Source organism: Halyomorpha halys, unplaced genomic scaffold (assembly GCF_000696795.3).
Source record: "Halyomorpha halys isolate HHAL.00 unplaced genomic scaffold, Hhal_1.1 Scaffold1264.1, whole genome shotgun sequence".
Taxonomy (NCBI): Eukaryota; Metazoa; Arthropoda; class Insecta; order Hemiptera; family Pentatomidae; genus Halyomorpha; species Halyomorpha halys.
In genome coordinates, this window is record NW_027113204.1 from 156,961 (window position 1) to 172,849 (window position 15,889).

The following is a 15,889-nucleotide window of genomic DNA, read 5'->3' on the forward strand; positions in this document are numbered from 1 at the left end:
TGTGTATCCTAAACCTTCTGCCAAATACATAGGGCCTAAAGTGGTCAATTCCATTAGTAATTAAGATCCAGTAAAATCTTCATATCGAGAAAGCCGTTATATTAAGAATCAATTGTATGGAGATTCGACTGCACAAGTGAATCGTGAGTATTATATGATACTTGATACTACAACTGGTGATTGAAAGTTTATAAAAGAAACAGAAGATAATATAGCAGACTTCAAACAATGGGGTGGGTATGGAATGAGATGCCAAAGCCTCAGTTCCCACCTCCTAATGAGGCAGACAATAGCTGACACTCCGTTGGCAGATCCTATGGAAATGAGGAAAGTGGTTCCTAACCGAAAATTCCTTTCCACGTGTCCTTCCCTGCTCATCTGTGACAGCTTCTCCAACAGTGAGTTGTTTACAACACCTTCCTGTCTTCAGTTACCTCTTCAATTTGAACGCAACTATTTTTTGAGACTCCAAGATATGCAAGTCAATAATAAAAATAACAAATCCAACAAAGGAAAAATGAATAACTTTTATGCATTTTCACAATCATTGGATCAAAGAGAAATACGATACAAATAAGCCAAGCTTTTAATTTTTAATTAAAAAATATACGATTTTGACAGAACAGCATCTGAAAAGAAGGCTATAGCAACAGAAATATAGTTGTACCGCTATAATAAACAACCCCAATAAACCTAACCAAACTGCTTCACAAATTTTGGACAAACAGGACATAAATTCAAATTTGATACACTAAAAACCATACATCGGGGAAAAGAAACTGTAAGTGAAATTTAAAAGAAATGATTACTAAAGAAAAATGTAAGAATCGAGGTATCTACAAAAAATAGGATGTACGAAATTTAAATCCATATTATTCTAACCTAATAAATACAGAAGACAAATACATAATAACACTAAATACAAATAACACTTGATACGAAAAAAAAATCTATCTTCATTTTAACCCTATTCAGTTACGGCAATTAATGGGCTCGTGATGAAGTTGTTGTTGTTGGTTGGGGCTTTAGGTGGTAAAACCCTGAGGTCATCAACGTCCATGTTTCGCACTTTATAATTCTATTTCAAGATTTGAAATTATTTAGATAATTACTAAATAATTACGTATTTTAGAATTATTTAATACATACAACAAAATTTCGGGTTTAAATCTTATTCAAAAAGTTATTCCTTTTTTAAAAAATGAAAACCATTTCTATGTGTTTTTTTTTGTCATCATTTGGGGCATCCGATACACTCGGTCCCACTCCCAATCTACATAAGTTCATGGAATAGAAATGGCATTCTTCAAATATGTGACTGACTGTAAGTGTATTATTGCATTATTGACATTTTGGCGGTGGTTGCTTATTGATCAGGTATGCATGAGTTAAATTCGTATGACCTAATCTCAATCTGGCTATAGCTACCTCCTCCCTGCGATTGGAACGGTTTGATGTGGTCCATGGTTTAATTGTTTTTAATTTGCTTGGCGGGATTTCATTCCACGTGGCTTGCCAATAATAACTAGCTGATATTTTATTTTTCACCGGAAGACTTATTTCTTTGGGTGTCAGAAAGCAAGTGCTTGTTTGGCAGCAACGTCCGCCAGTTCATTTCCAGCGATCCCCACGTGACCCGGCACCCATATAAAGAAAACAGTTTTTCCCAAATTTTCGAGCATATTGGTGTAATTGTAAATTTTTAAGATTGTCGGGTGTTTGGCTAAATGATATTCATGGCTTTTAATGAACTTAAAGAGTCGGTAATGATAACTATGTTAGTATGCGTCACTGTCATGGAGAAGAGGAGTGTAATTCAGCCTCGTGTTGAAGTAATCTCTACTATTATGAATTTAGATAATAATATCGAATTAAACTGAATAAAAAATCAAATAAAATGTAATTTTAGAATTTCTCGTGGTGAGAATAACGAATACAAATTTTAATCCTGCAAATAATACAATATTTTAAATAAATAAAAGACCCTTAATGCATTCGGTAAATATCGGCTTTTTATCGTATCTGAATAAATATGCATAAAATTGTTTAATATTTTGTATTTATCCATTGTTTATTTTTTCTGATTATCAGATATGTTTATTTTTTTCAAATAAACAATATTATATGCATAATACGCACTGTAGAAGATTTTTTTTTAAATCCCTTATTCAAGCCCTGACAGACAATAGTACATTGGCCAATAGTATACAAAGTTTATATAAAATCGTTAGAGTTGTTTTCGAGAAAATCGAAAATATGTAATAAATTGATTTTATAAAGTAATACTTCAATTCTGTTGATTTTATCGAAAAAGTCATATCTCAAACATATACCCACCTCAATAAGTAGTTTAGTTTCGAACAAAGTTTCATTTTTGAGCTGGGATGTTCTCACACGAATACACAGACCATTTGCGAAGCTAGGTTATTCGGACTCAAAAGGTGTATTTGTGTCTGTCTGTCGAAAACTCGAATTCGTAATTTTTCACGATCGCAATCTAGCCCTTACTGTATATTCTGAGTTGGAACTTACAACGAAAAGCCGGTAATGGAATATTTCTTGCCCAGGTTAGCTGATTATAGAGAGAAATTTTACACATGAATTGCTGACAAATTAAAGAGATTCCCGGATTCAAATTGAAACACTCAATGATTCGGAATGTTGAGCAATCAATTAAAAGGTCATATATTACTGTGTCAAAATGTTTTTATTTCTGTATATCTTCATTATAACAAATTCCATTTTCAATATTAAATCCGATTGCGTAAAAAAGGCTTGCTTTAATGCGTAATATTTTCCAAATGTTTTTATCTAAAAATAAAAAAAACACTGTATTTAATCAAAAAATACTTTATTTTGGTTAACGGGTAATTCAGGCAGCCATTATGGATTGTAATTCGAACTTTGTTTAAAAATCATTGCAGTTTGATGTCTTAATAAATAGTTTTTTTTTAAAGTAGCTAAGAAAGTATGAAGACTTATAAATAACAAGAAAACTATCATTCTATATACCCTAACCTTTTTTTTAAATATGTTACACTACATTTAATTTAAATTGAGTAGTTTCCTTCGTTTTTAATTTAGGAGCACTATCAATAGTAAAACAATCGAAAGTAATATAAATCGATTAGTAGAGCCTTGCGAATAATTTGCATGATATATTCATCAGCCTACAAGTGCTAATATGATGTGGAAATAACTAATTGTACTTGTAATGGATGATTTCTTATGATGAAGAGCAGTAACAAATATCAGTCTGTTTAAAAGTTGCCACAACGGGTTCTTTAACTCTGGTTTTGATTATTTAAATGTCGATGAAAAAAAATGTTTTTTATTGTCTTACACAAAATCCCCGAAGAATCAAAGGACGGCCTCCACACTGCCAACGAATAAAGTCCTCCAAATTCGTAAACAAATCATTCAATGTGATTTATTTACCATCATAATAACTTCATGGCATAAAATAGGCAGTTAAATTTATAATTTTAGTTACAGTAAAAATATTAAGTATTATAAAAATATTTTTGTAACTCCTAATTAAATTAAGAATAAATAATTTATCATATTATTTCTGATGGTTTTTATTTATTTATATTGATAATGTTTATATTTACTTTGAATTAATATTGTACACGTTTATATTTAGTTTCGGATTATTTCTATTATCCAAGGTTTGTTTACTAATACCTTAACGAGGTTTATATTTATAGATGGTTTATAGTATGTGTTTATGTTGAGCAGAGACTCTGGACAGATGGATTAATTCATGACATATAGTGTACTAAATTATTTTGAAGTAATATTACGATTTTATGTAAAAAATATGTTTCATTTTAGCCAGTGGCATATTCCAAAAGGAACAGAATTAGATGTATTTATTGCTGACCGCGGATTAATGGTAGGTCATGGAATTTGCACTAACCTGCACTTTGCGGTATTTTGAGCAACTATTGCTAACTTTTTTGTTTGGTCTAGTTTAAAGGCGGAAAATCTTTTGGTCAATAACACCTATGTATTGTTATAATTATAAAGCTGCACATTAATTCGAATATTAACCAGCTATATTTTTTCTTTCTTGAAAAGTAATGCTGTCCAAGAAAATAATCCACTAACCTTGAGCTTGTTATGTCCCATAAGGAAAACCCGCCACCAGACCGTTATACATCGAGGAGACGAGAAAGGCGGAAAAGCTACTGTAGAAGAAAAGAAAGCTGAAAGGACTTGTAGTACAGACCACTACTAATTACCTAATGAGGTCCCACAGGCTCTTCGATAGGGACATCCGATTGAATTATTATCCACCAGGGAATTCAGATCCTGTCTTACAGTATTACATTCTAATACAGGTTCCCTAAATTACCCCCACCTAATCCACTAAATCCAAGGGCTAAATGCCTATTAAATTCAAGGTGTGATCCGCGATACAATACATCTGACTATTTCATTAGAAATAGTAAGGAAACAAAATTTAAACAGATCAGATTATCGATGCAGATGACTTTCTAGGCGATACATGATAACAACGTTAGTATATAATGCTATTATAAAAACTTATCCTCAGCAACAGTGTGAAATGTATAATAGAAAAAAATTGAGATATTTTAGCGTAAATTGTTTTAATGCCGAATATATAATAATTTGAGGATCAATTTTTTTCCAAGGAATGGAAAATCGTAGTGAGATTAGTATATTTAAACAACAAATGATCGATGGTAAGAGAAAGTTTTATAAATTTATTTCAGGGCTTTTAAATAATGGAGACTTGTTTGGTAATTTAATTAAAAAATATTCCCAGTCCAGAGAAATATTTTTAAAAAATCGTGTTTATATCGTTTGTATGTATAAGTTACAGTCAGCTGTACAATTCATATCAGCTGATCGATTGGATCAGCTGACTAATGTAAATATAGAAGAGCTGGTCTCAATAAAAGTCAGAGTGTTTGAGCAGCAACCGAGTTGGTCATTTCTTTCTCCCTTTTCTCTTTTTTAAAGACTTTTTCTAAGACTACCAATCGTTTAAGTGGTGCCGAAACCCAGGAACTTTAGTTACAGGAGCGATATTTGTTTTTGAAAAGAATTTTTATCACTGTTTTCTTAGTTTGCAATCCTTTTTTCCTTCTCTCAGTTTTTTTAAATAATGGCTGCCAACAGTATCGTCAGACAAGCGGTCTTGAACATGGAAACTTTAAGTCAAAACCAGGTCCAGGATGCACCTCCCATGGAGGTGACTCCTCTACCCCCGGAGCTTGCCCCACTACCGGAAGTTTCTCTAATGGAAGCCCACGCCACAACACTTGAGTATATAAAAGTACGCACAGCAACCGCCCAAGTCTTAGGAAGGCCGTTTTTGACCTCGAACAGTTTACCGGGGTAACAGAAGAACTGATCCACTTCATAAAAGGGGGTGACAGACAAATAAGCCGAATAGAAGCGAAGTCTATCGAGAATCTACTTGATAGCGAAAATGCAGAGGCATAAAAGCAGCGGTCATCTGCAGAGTGAAGAGGAGCATCTTCAATACGATTCAAGCGGACGAAGAGACCCCTTGGAGAGTTTTCAAGGAAAGGTTAAAAAAAGGATTCGGAGGAGGACAATGGGCCCCAGAGAAAGACATATTAATGATGATCTGAGAGACAAGGAAACCGAAACAGTCTAGTGGGCAGTATGCTGCGGAGCTCCTGGCACGCTACAACAGAATTGTAGATAAACTCAGTGAGATGATGGAAACATTCCAGGTGCAGGGTCAGATGCAATTCCTGTCCATGGTACTAAAGGTTCAATTGTCAAAAGAGCAAGAGAAGAAGAAGGGATTTCCAAAAGAGCGTTCATTTGTGGAATGTACTCAAGATCTCATGGATACAAGTGCTACAGAGGTGGAGGCCCAAATGGAAGTAGAAGAGCCGACGTGGATCCGGATAGAATATCAACGGCCAAGAAATATGTCCAATCCTTGGAGAAGAAGAGATCACGGAGAGGATAAAAGAGCGCGAGCTAGTCTGCAAGAAATTAGTAGGTGTCTAGCAAAACCTCAAAACAATGGTCGGAAGTGTCGGGTAGGAGGATCAGAAGTGTCATAGTTGCGGAATGATTGGGGATTTAGTGGTATATTGCCCGCGCACAAGATGCTTCGAATGTAGCAATGAGGGTCATATCGCTACGCAATGCTCCAATATGTATAAAAGAAGAGATGTGAGCCATGGGGAGACAATGGAGGTCAATGCTCAGCAAGGAGGAAGAACCTACGAATAAGGCATACTGAATCACCAAGCGAATCATCACAAGTATCAGAGACAGAGAAAGATACTCAGGAACCCAGAAACGTACGCGAAATTTGAGGATGCCTGAAGTGGGGCGGCCGCACACTGAGGAATTACAATTTACGAGAAAAACATGGCGGCCTGTCAATAATAAGAGTGAAGGGAGTCGTAAGCTGTCTGGTGGACTGAGAGCTCGAGTACGATCGTGTGGCGATGAACATTGGAGATGTAGGACGGCGGAGAGAGGACACCCCAGGTCAAGGTGTATAAGTGTCAATTGATTACCCTGGGTTGGCCCTGCAGCACTGAGAGGGAGGCAGGTTTGGGTAAGTGGGGGCTCAAGGGAAACAAGTGACAGTTCATTTAATGGGAAACTATCAAGTAATTATAGGGTGTGGTGTAGTGGATAAAGTGGGGGCGCGTATAAAGAACAAAATGGTTGTTATATTATAGACATTTTCCAAGGGTCAGGGAAATAGGTGGATCGGAGTGTAGCATTATAGATATAGGTAAGGAATAGAATGGCTTTACGAAGGAGCTGTTTCAGAATGTGTGCTGTGATAAGATCGTGGCCAGAAGCTTTATTAGAAGGTAATTGGTAGATGATGTTTATTATTTCTGAGGGATGAAGGGGATTAGGAGGAAGGGTCATTTCGAGTGGAATTGTAATCTCTGATTCAACATGTTCAAGATGGGTTGGATTAAGGATATCAGGATGGGGGTTAAAAGTTTTGAAGAGCTGTTCGCCGAACATTTGAGTTTTTTCTTCATCTGATCGTGTCTAAGTCATATTTTCAGTGAGAAGTGGATGGTTGAAAGATTTGTATTTTAGTAGCTTTTTAGTAGTTCTCCATAATGATTTGTCAGTGGTATTTAAGTTTTCTGTTAAGTTCTGGAAATTTTGTATTCTGTGTTTTCTAATTTCTGCTTTTAGTCTGTTAGTCAATTTATTGTAATGAGTTTTGTCCGAGGGATATCTTGTTCTGTGCCACCTCGCTCTTGCCCGGCGTTTTTCTGTTAATAATGCCTGTATATGACGAGGTAAGTTGTTTTCTCTAAAACTTTTTATGTTTATTGGTGAAGTATTGTTAGTGATAGTAGTTCCTATCGATCTAGAAAGTATTTCGATAGCAGAGTCGATCTGTTCTTTTGTTTTTAGTGGAATTTTTAAGTCAAGTACGTTTTCAAGATCAGTCCGAAAAAAGAATAGTATTAAAGAAACTACATCGATGATTAAATTATTCACATAAGATCAGAAAGCCAAATGTCGCTAAAGGTAACTGGAGAAGCTTATCATAATGTGAATTTCGGGATATGAAAAGATCAAAAGAAATAATATAAACCAAAAGAATTAGCAAGTGCTGATGCAAAACGACCTGTAATAAAACAAATTGAACCCCTGAAAATGATAAATGATAAGTGAGTGCCAAGAATTCGGGAATTAGATCCTTTAAGCTTTTTATTAAAGTGACTTAGGATTAAAAATAATTTAGCACTTTATAGTTTATCCAATTATCATTTTGATAATATGTTGCATATTGATAATCATCACAATATAAATTGTGAATAATATTAATATATAGACTAGTGGCAATTATTTATAAAATTTAGAATAATATAAAGTTTCTTACGACTTATCGTTTTTTAGCTAGGCTGTTCAAGAACAGACACACAGACCATTTTGCGAGACTTGTTTGTTTTGGACTCAAGGGACCTCAGAATATTTATTTCGTTCGAAAACTTAAATTCGAAATTTTGAACGAAGACAATACTTTCCCTTACGATGTATTCCATGTATAGCTAAGTTAAAGTAAAAAGTGAGTGCTACTATTATGTTTTAAATGCGAAAAATGCTAATAATATTAAGTTTAATTTTAACAAATCTCAGAAATACGGTTTTAATGAATTTACTACATAAAAAATAAGAATTATAATCATGTAAATCTTGTAAGTATTAATAAAGTAATTTAAAAATATTTTATTCCTTTATTTGTTTTATATAATTTAAAGACAAATCAATTGAACCTTTGTTAAAATGTTATTGCAGGAATAATTGGCATTGTTTGGAATTTTTAAGCTTTTAAATAGAGCCATTATTAATCAGGAGGTCTCAGTGCTATTGATTTTTCTATCACTCACTCACTCACTGTTGGGCACTGCAGTCCTGGGCCTCTGCCACCACTCTTCCCCATGCCTCGCGGTCTCCAGCCAAACTCTTCCGATTTTCAATTCCCATCCCTCTCAAATCATCCAGCCACCGACGCCTGGGGATGCCCCTTTTCCTTTTCCCTCCTGGTGCACCATTTATCATCCTTTTAGGTAGCTTGCAGGGCTCCATCCTTTCTACATGTCCCAACCATCTTAGCCTGCTCTTCTTAATAGCACAGAGGATATCAGGCTCTCCATACAATTTCTTTATTTCGTCATTGCTTCTGATTCTCCACATGTGCTCCTCTTTAACGTCTCCAAAGATCTTTCTTAGGACTCTTCTCTCCCAAATCAGTAGAGCTTTCTATTTTCCTTGGTTAAAGTCCACGTCTCACTGGCATACAATACCACTGGCCTAATTATTGTTTTGTACAATAAAAGCTTTGCTTTCCTGGAAAGACTTTTGTATCGGAGAGCTTTTTGCAGGGCATAGAAACATTTTATTCCTGCTACCATTCTGCCCTTAATTTCTACTTCTAAATTATTGTTCTCCCTCACAACTCCTCCCAGGTACTTGAAAGTACTGCAGCTGTGAAACATGTTTTCCCCCACATCCACTATATCTCTTCTCTCCCCGTCTGTCCAGAGATTTTCATATATTTCGTCATTTCACTATTTATAATAAGTCCTACATCTTGTGCTAAGCCACGTGCTGGGTGAGCCTATTGTAAATGGTGCCACCCGGGTTTGTCATTATTTTTCTAATGAAAACTTCTAGGGCGAGGTTAAACAGTACTGGTTTTGCAATATTAATTTAAATTAATCTTCATTTAAAATTAAAGAAAAAGAATCAATTTAACATATTTTGAAATAAAATTATAAAACGTCTAATTCGCGGTTATTTAAACTGAAAATTGATTAATTTCCTAATCATATATGACATATAATTGAATCGCTAATTGGACATGAGAAGAAAAACTATTTATTATGTGCAATTAATAAGAAATTAGCATATTAAACAACCTTAATGAACAATTGTTATGTAGGCCTTCATTACTGAAAATATGCCAGCGCTTGTTACATTACATAGGGATGTGCATAAATTTATGAGGCAAATAGGATTTTGATAATATATTCAGGGGTTGGTTTATGGGTTAAGCCCGAAGCGATAGATCCTCAAAGTTAATATCCTACACCCATAGGAAATTGTATACCTACAATATCTTGTGCTCACTACAGACTAAATCTACCTTAGCAAACATTAATAGGGTATCTCCTGGAATTGTAATAACAGTTCTAATAAAACATTAAAATATATTTAGTGACTGTAATAAAATCAGATATTTCATTATCAAATCAGAGAATAATTTAAACTATTAATTTTTATGGAGATTGTTGATTTCAAGATAATCTAAGCATTTGTCAAGATGTTTAGAATTTTTAGTATTACAGAAATTATTACAAACTTTTTTTTTTTTTGGAAGCAATAGAGAAATATTATGTTTACCTCCAGGCATCAGTTGCAAAGGACACAGGGAAAAGGCCAGTTACCTGAAACAACAACAAAAAAATGTACAATTGAAAGGAACTTAATAAATATAAAACTAAATTAATTCGGTTAAATAGTATTCAATACTAGTCTTTACCATATAAACATTTTATATATTGAAAATATTATATAGATCTCGGAATTAATTAAATAATTTGACCCTGGAAATTATTAGAGAAATGCACGTTCAGTTAAGTATTGTTTTTCTTAAATTGAATCGTTATTCGGGGTAATAGGATTTATTTCAGAACATAATAATGCGGTAAAGCACAATAAATAATACTTTATCTCAAATTCTTAGATCATAGTTGAAATAATTTAAGGTAGATGTTGAGCGGGGAACCTCAGTGAGTGAGACATTTAGAACCCCGGTTGTAGAACAAACTACATTCTGCACATAAGATCTACTTTTTATCTTATAAGGGTGTCGCGATCGACTTGTCATATGCATAGTCTAAGGGGGAAGAAGGAGTGTGAATTTCATACTATTACACTGATTTTCAGTATCAGATACATACCAGCAAGGTATGAGTATATAAGTAATATATATGTTCAAAACAATTTTTTATTATTTAAATAACTAATTAAGTTTTCGATATACAGGCTAATGAAGAAAAAAATTCCCAGAGTCAAATTTTGATAGCAGCACTCCGTCCGGACACGTGATACCTAAAAAATTCGATTTTTAGGTTTTCACCCTAAACTCCATTTTTCATTACTTTTCAAGATAGATTTTTACAAACATAAAATGCAATTTAATTATTTTATCATCTTCAATGTACATGTTGTTTTACTATTTATTCATAAATATGAAAAAGTTTCAATAAAGCTGCACAGTATGATTGATAATTTGATTTAAATATTTCACTTTTGCCTTTTTTTGGGTCAGTAATGTATTATGAAAGAATATTACGCCTTACTTTTTGCTAATCTCTCAATAGCTCGCTGAGTAAACATCGCACCGAAGAACAGATTTACGGCTTATCTACCAACCAATAATTATTTAAAGGCCTACAAAACTCATGTCCAGGGGAATTAAAAAAACATGGATAATTAATAACTTCTGATCTATATGAAATGTATCTGAAGCTGTTGCCAGAAGCTTATGTCTTCTACAGTCCATGGTCCACGGAATTCCACACAAGACAATGTGAGCGACCGACGATCGGCTTGGAGATTAACCGGTCAATCGCGATTAACTTGTCGGCCACCCCAGCCGTAGATAGACAGTAAAACTCATACTATATACGATTTATAGATGTTACATCCAAACTCTATAAATTAGGTACCTGATCCTTTAATGTGTTAAGAAAAAACCTGGATACTTCACTTTTTTTAAATAACCATTGGTAAAGAAACAGTGCTTTCCAAGAGACTGCAGAGGACGTACTGATGGATATTTTTATGTTTAACTATTATAGAATTTTTTTACAGTAGAAAAGTAAACGTTTAAATTATTATAATACGAATTATTAATATTAATTAAAATAAATAAAATTGTATATAAAATATTTACTTTATTTTTCATATGCCATTGTATATAATATACCATGAGGTAATATATATATAAAACAGTAAACAAAGTTAGAATCCCAGTTTTAATAGAAATAAAAGTGTTAAGATATCCTGAGTTAAAGTATCTACGTTTGCGAAATAGTTTGTAAGAGCTTATGTCAGCCTAGCTAAAAAAAAAACAAAGCATATTTAAGATAGGTGTATCCCTGGGGTACCTGGGCTCTAACAGGTACCCTAGAAAGCAGAATGGAGAGATTTGGAAGGAAAGTCCTTCGAACAATTACAGGAGCGATCTGGGTTCGGGGCCTTAACGCATGGAAGAGAACAGTAAACTGCTTATAGAGATTTGTCAGTCAATATCTCAAGATCTGAAGGAAACGAGGTTAAGATGGACGGGCATGTAGCTCAAAGAAATCCATCAGGCACCTCTGCACAAAACTGAATGCCAATATAGTTGGCAAGAGATCACGTGGGAGGCCAAAAGCCACCTAGATGGACAGAATTGACAAAAATGCGGTAGTGCTGCATGCAACATGCTGGAAAGCAGTAGGCCAAGACAGGCAGGCGTGGAGAAGGCTGATTCGGGCGTCCAATGATCTAAAGGTCTGTAGACCCAACCGGACTTTAAACCATTGAATTTATACTTCTTAACCATTTTCTCGACAAAGGGTTTTAAAGATTGGGATTACATTCAGTTAAATATCAACATCTAATAAAATGGCCTTTAATGACAGCTAGGCCTTTTCCTCATTCAAATAGTTTGCTGGGGCATAATGAAGAGCTTTCAAAATAGGTTAGAGAAAGTTTTTAAATTAAAGTTTCGTAAAATCCTTAATGCTCCTTACATTCTCACAAATCAAGTCATCCACCAGGACCTCAATGTTCCATATGTTGCCGATTTGGTCAGAACCAGATACCATTCCTTCCATGATAAACTTTTCAACCACCCAAATCCACTTGTTTCTAACCTGGCTTCTCCTTCATTACCTAATAATCCTCCTAGTCGTCTGAAAAGAAGATGGTCTCGAGATCTTCTCCTCTAGAAATGTTATTGGAGTTCTATCAGTGGATAGATTCTCCACATGTTTGTATCATGCCACTATGTCACCTACAGCAAATTTACTTGTTGTATTTATTTGTATACAGTTGTAAATAACAATAATAATAAATAATAAATAAATAAAAATTACAGTTTCTTAGGTTTTGTTTATTTGAAATAATTAAGCATCATGCAAAGTTAAATATTAACTGTGCATTTGATGACTACAGCATGACATCCTCACAATATTTTTCTCAAGTTGAAACCAAATTTATAAAAATAAGAGCAGCACTATAAATGTAAAATGTTAAAAATAAAAAACTGTCGCTGAAAGATGACGCAATAAGGTAACAAAACGCATATATAAACTAATGTTTTACTGTTTTTATGAATTCAAATAATGGCAATATTTTTTACTTTAACTTACATTTATATCTTGGGATCAATTTCGACTTCGACAATAAAGTAGGGTGCCAAGTGAAAGTTGTGTGATGCACACACCGCACGAGATTGTTTATTGAAATGTTGAATTTCGAGCAAAGGTTGTATATATATATTTTTAAATATCATTGATAGGATTGAAACGAGACTACTCGATTTTTGTTTTGCCTGGTTTGATTCAACTAAATCTCTATCTGACTAGTAGAGATGAGGGAAGAATGGCAAGATTGATGGAGCGACTGACGGATAACTTGGCATCAAATACTTCCCTGATTTATCTTCATGAGGCTAAAACACTAAAACATCACTTTCAAATGGTTCAGGCAATTGACGCGCACTTAAAGAAATAGAGGTGTTATTAAAACAAACCACTCAAGCACTTCAATTATTTTAACGTTGAACCATTTCCTATTACAGCAAGCTACTTCATTGATAGAAACTAGAATGAATTCCTACAAATTAATCAATTAATCTGAAGCACTAATTAATATGTTTCAACTATTAGCAAGTGAAATGAACTACGAACAAATCCGCCGGTCAAAAGTTTATGACACTTCAAAAGTGTAACCTCAATTGTTTGGGAAAATTACATACATAACTCAAATAAGTTTTCGGATGAAACTATAATAGAAAAAATAATACTGGATTTAGTGAATGACACAATTCTTCCTTATTAAAATACAATAATTTATTTCATATCATCAGCAACAACGTTTCGGGAAATTTCCCCCATCTTCAGGTTGTTGATAACAAAAACCTATATATAACATTTAATTTTCTACTTTATTATCATTCTTGCTAATATATAATAATATTAATTTCATTTAATGAATAAAACTTGTTACTAGTCATACATTTTAGGATAATAATTACCTTCCTGAGTCCATTTTAATTCCATAAGACTCTTCCAGTAAAAGATCATTAAGTTAAGTTTATCAGTAAAAAATAATACATATAATAAACATAAATAGTAAAAGAATAAAATTAACCTTTTACTGGTAATGTGGATTTTTTCCACGTAAAAATTAACCTAATTCCTTGGAATATGTCGTATTTGCATTCTCTTTTAATAGTTTCTATCCAAAAAGTTTAATAAGTTGTTTTAATAAAACAATAGTTGATGACTGAAATTGACGTACAAATTCTATATACTCGTATACTCTATATACTCTCCTTTCCAAAATAATTGACAGCGCTTGAAAGAATAGAGAAGAAAAGCTAAATATCTAGTTGCCTAATAAACAAAAAATAAAATAAAATATTGTATTGTAAACTCAAAAAAGCTTCGGAACTTTCGACAGAAACTATCTTTAAATACAGCCATCACAAGAAGGAATCAGAAAATTATAGTAAAACATTTCTTTCTCATTTTATTCTGCACTCCAATAAAATGTTTCTAATAAAAAACTTTTTCAAAAATGCTATTTCTCAGAAAACCTTGGTAACGTTCATAATGAATTACGTTCATCAAACATTGAGGAAAAATCTTTTTTCCATCTTCGCATTGAAAATATCGTCATAATTTTTTTTTATTAAGGTTATGAATTGTAAGGTTTCAAAGTTTTTCTTAAAGTGTTATAGTAAAAATATTTTACTCTTAACTATTTAATGACATTTGTATTTAATTTAATTGAGAGAATTAAAAAATATTGTAAACAAATAAATAATTGATAATCATTTTAATTTAATGATTTACTGTAAACTATAATTTATTTATATATTTTTATTTAAATCAGAAGAACGATTTTTTTAAAAACGTGAATAAATATTTTGGGGCCATATTCTTCAGGAAACATTTATAAGTTTAGAAAACAACATATCTTTAACAATGAAAAAAAATTACATTAAATAAAGCTGCTACTATAAAATACAACAGTTTAAGAATTTTCAATGTTTAACCTGAATGAGGATAACCATTTGAGAATTAAGAGGTAAGAGAAAAGAAATGACAATTACTTTTAAATCGTTTTAAAAAATCTTACTTTTACTAACTGAAGAATTACATAATAGTCTTTTCCTTAAATCCTCCTCATCTCTACAATTATAAACTAATCGATTTAATTATAGTGAAAATTGAACTTAATTTTTTTAATATTTTTATTGTTTCCAAACTTACATTTTTTTCATACACCGAGCAGGTAATGCTGATACAAAAGAAAAACTTACGGTGCATTTACACAGATTACATCAGATAAGCTCAATCAATAACTAAAATTATAAATAATTTTTCTTTTTATGTAGACAGTGAGCATTAATAAAGTTGGGATTTTTTAGAAATATGCAGCCGGACGGAACAGCACGAATTCAAGTTTTCCCGCAGTTTCTCCCCAAGGACTCTCTTCCCAAGGGATTGCAAGTTGGAAATTAGGGAGGGAAAAAATAAGGCCGGGTCAATATTATCAACGTCTATAAAACAACATAAGCCTAGTTCCAACTCGTAGGATCCATTTTCCTACCTCGTAATATTTTAATTACTCCATCCACAGTATTTACTAAATTTTTACCGATATTGAAAATTATGAAAAACACAGATATTTTCCCAATAGATGTTGGAAAAGGTCCAAAGGTGTTGTATTTGAATGAAGCCTTTAACTAAATCCCTTTTTTGTACTATGAGTAAAAGCGACTCTAGATAACCCTGTTATTCACCGATCCCATGGGGAGTGAGAAAAATATAAAAACACTTCACCTGGTTACACAAAGGAATAGAAAGTATTGTCAACATTTTTATACTTCAACGATTTGGTGTAAGCCAGCAAGCTGCTTTTTTTACATTCAAGCTCTGTACTTAAGCCCTCCACTCCTTCATTGATAACAGGAAGAGTTGAATGGGACAAATTTAAATGTTACTTGGAAACTAAACTGGACTTAAACATTAGACTGAAGACAAAACAAGACATTGACAAAGCTATTGAAAAACCCACATCATTAATATATATA

The 15,889-nt window shown here is 33.0% G+C and overlaps 1 long non-coding RNA gene across 1 annotated transcript in view; it reads right to left on the minus strand.

The window, feature by feature from the left end:
- LOC136796611 (uncharacterized) overlaps positions 1 to 9,957 on the minus strand; it is a 100,148-nt gene extending 90,191 nt beyond the window's left edge. The window contains exon 1 of the long non-coding RNA XR_010844355.1: positions 9,913 to 9,957. This is a non-coding gene — a long non-coding RNA (uncharacterized lncRNA). The remainder of the gene's footprint in view (positions 1 to 9,912) is intronic.
- Positions 9,958 to 15,889: the final 5,932 nt, after the last annotated feature.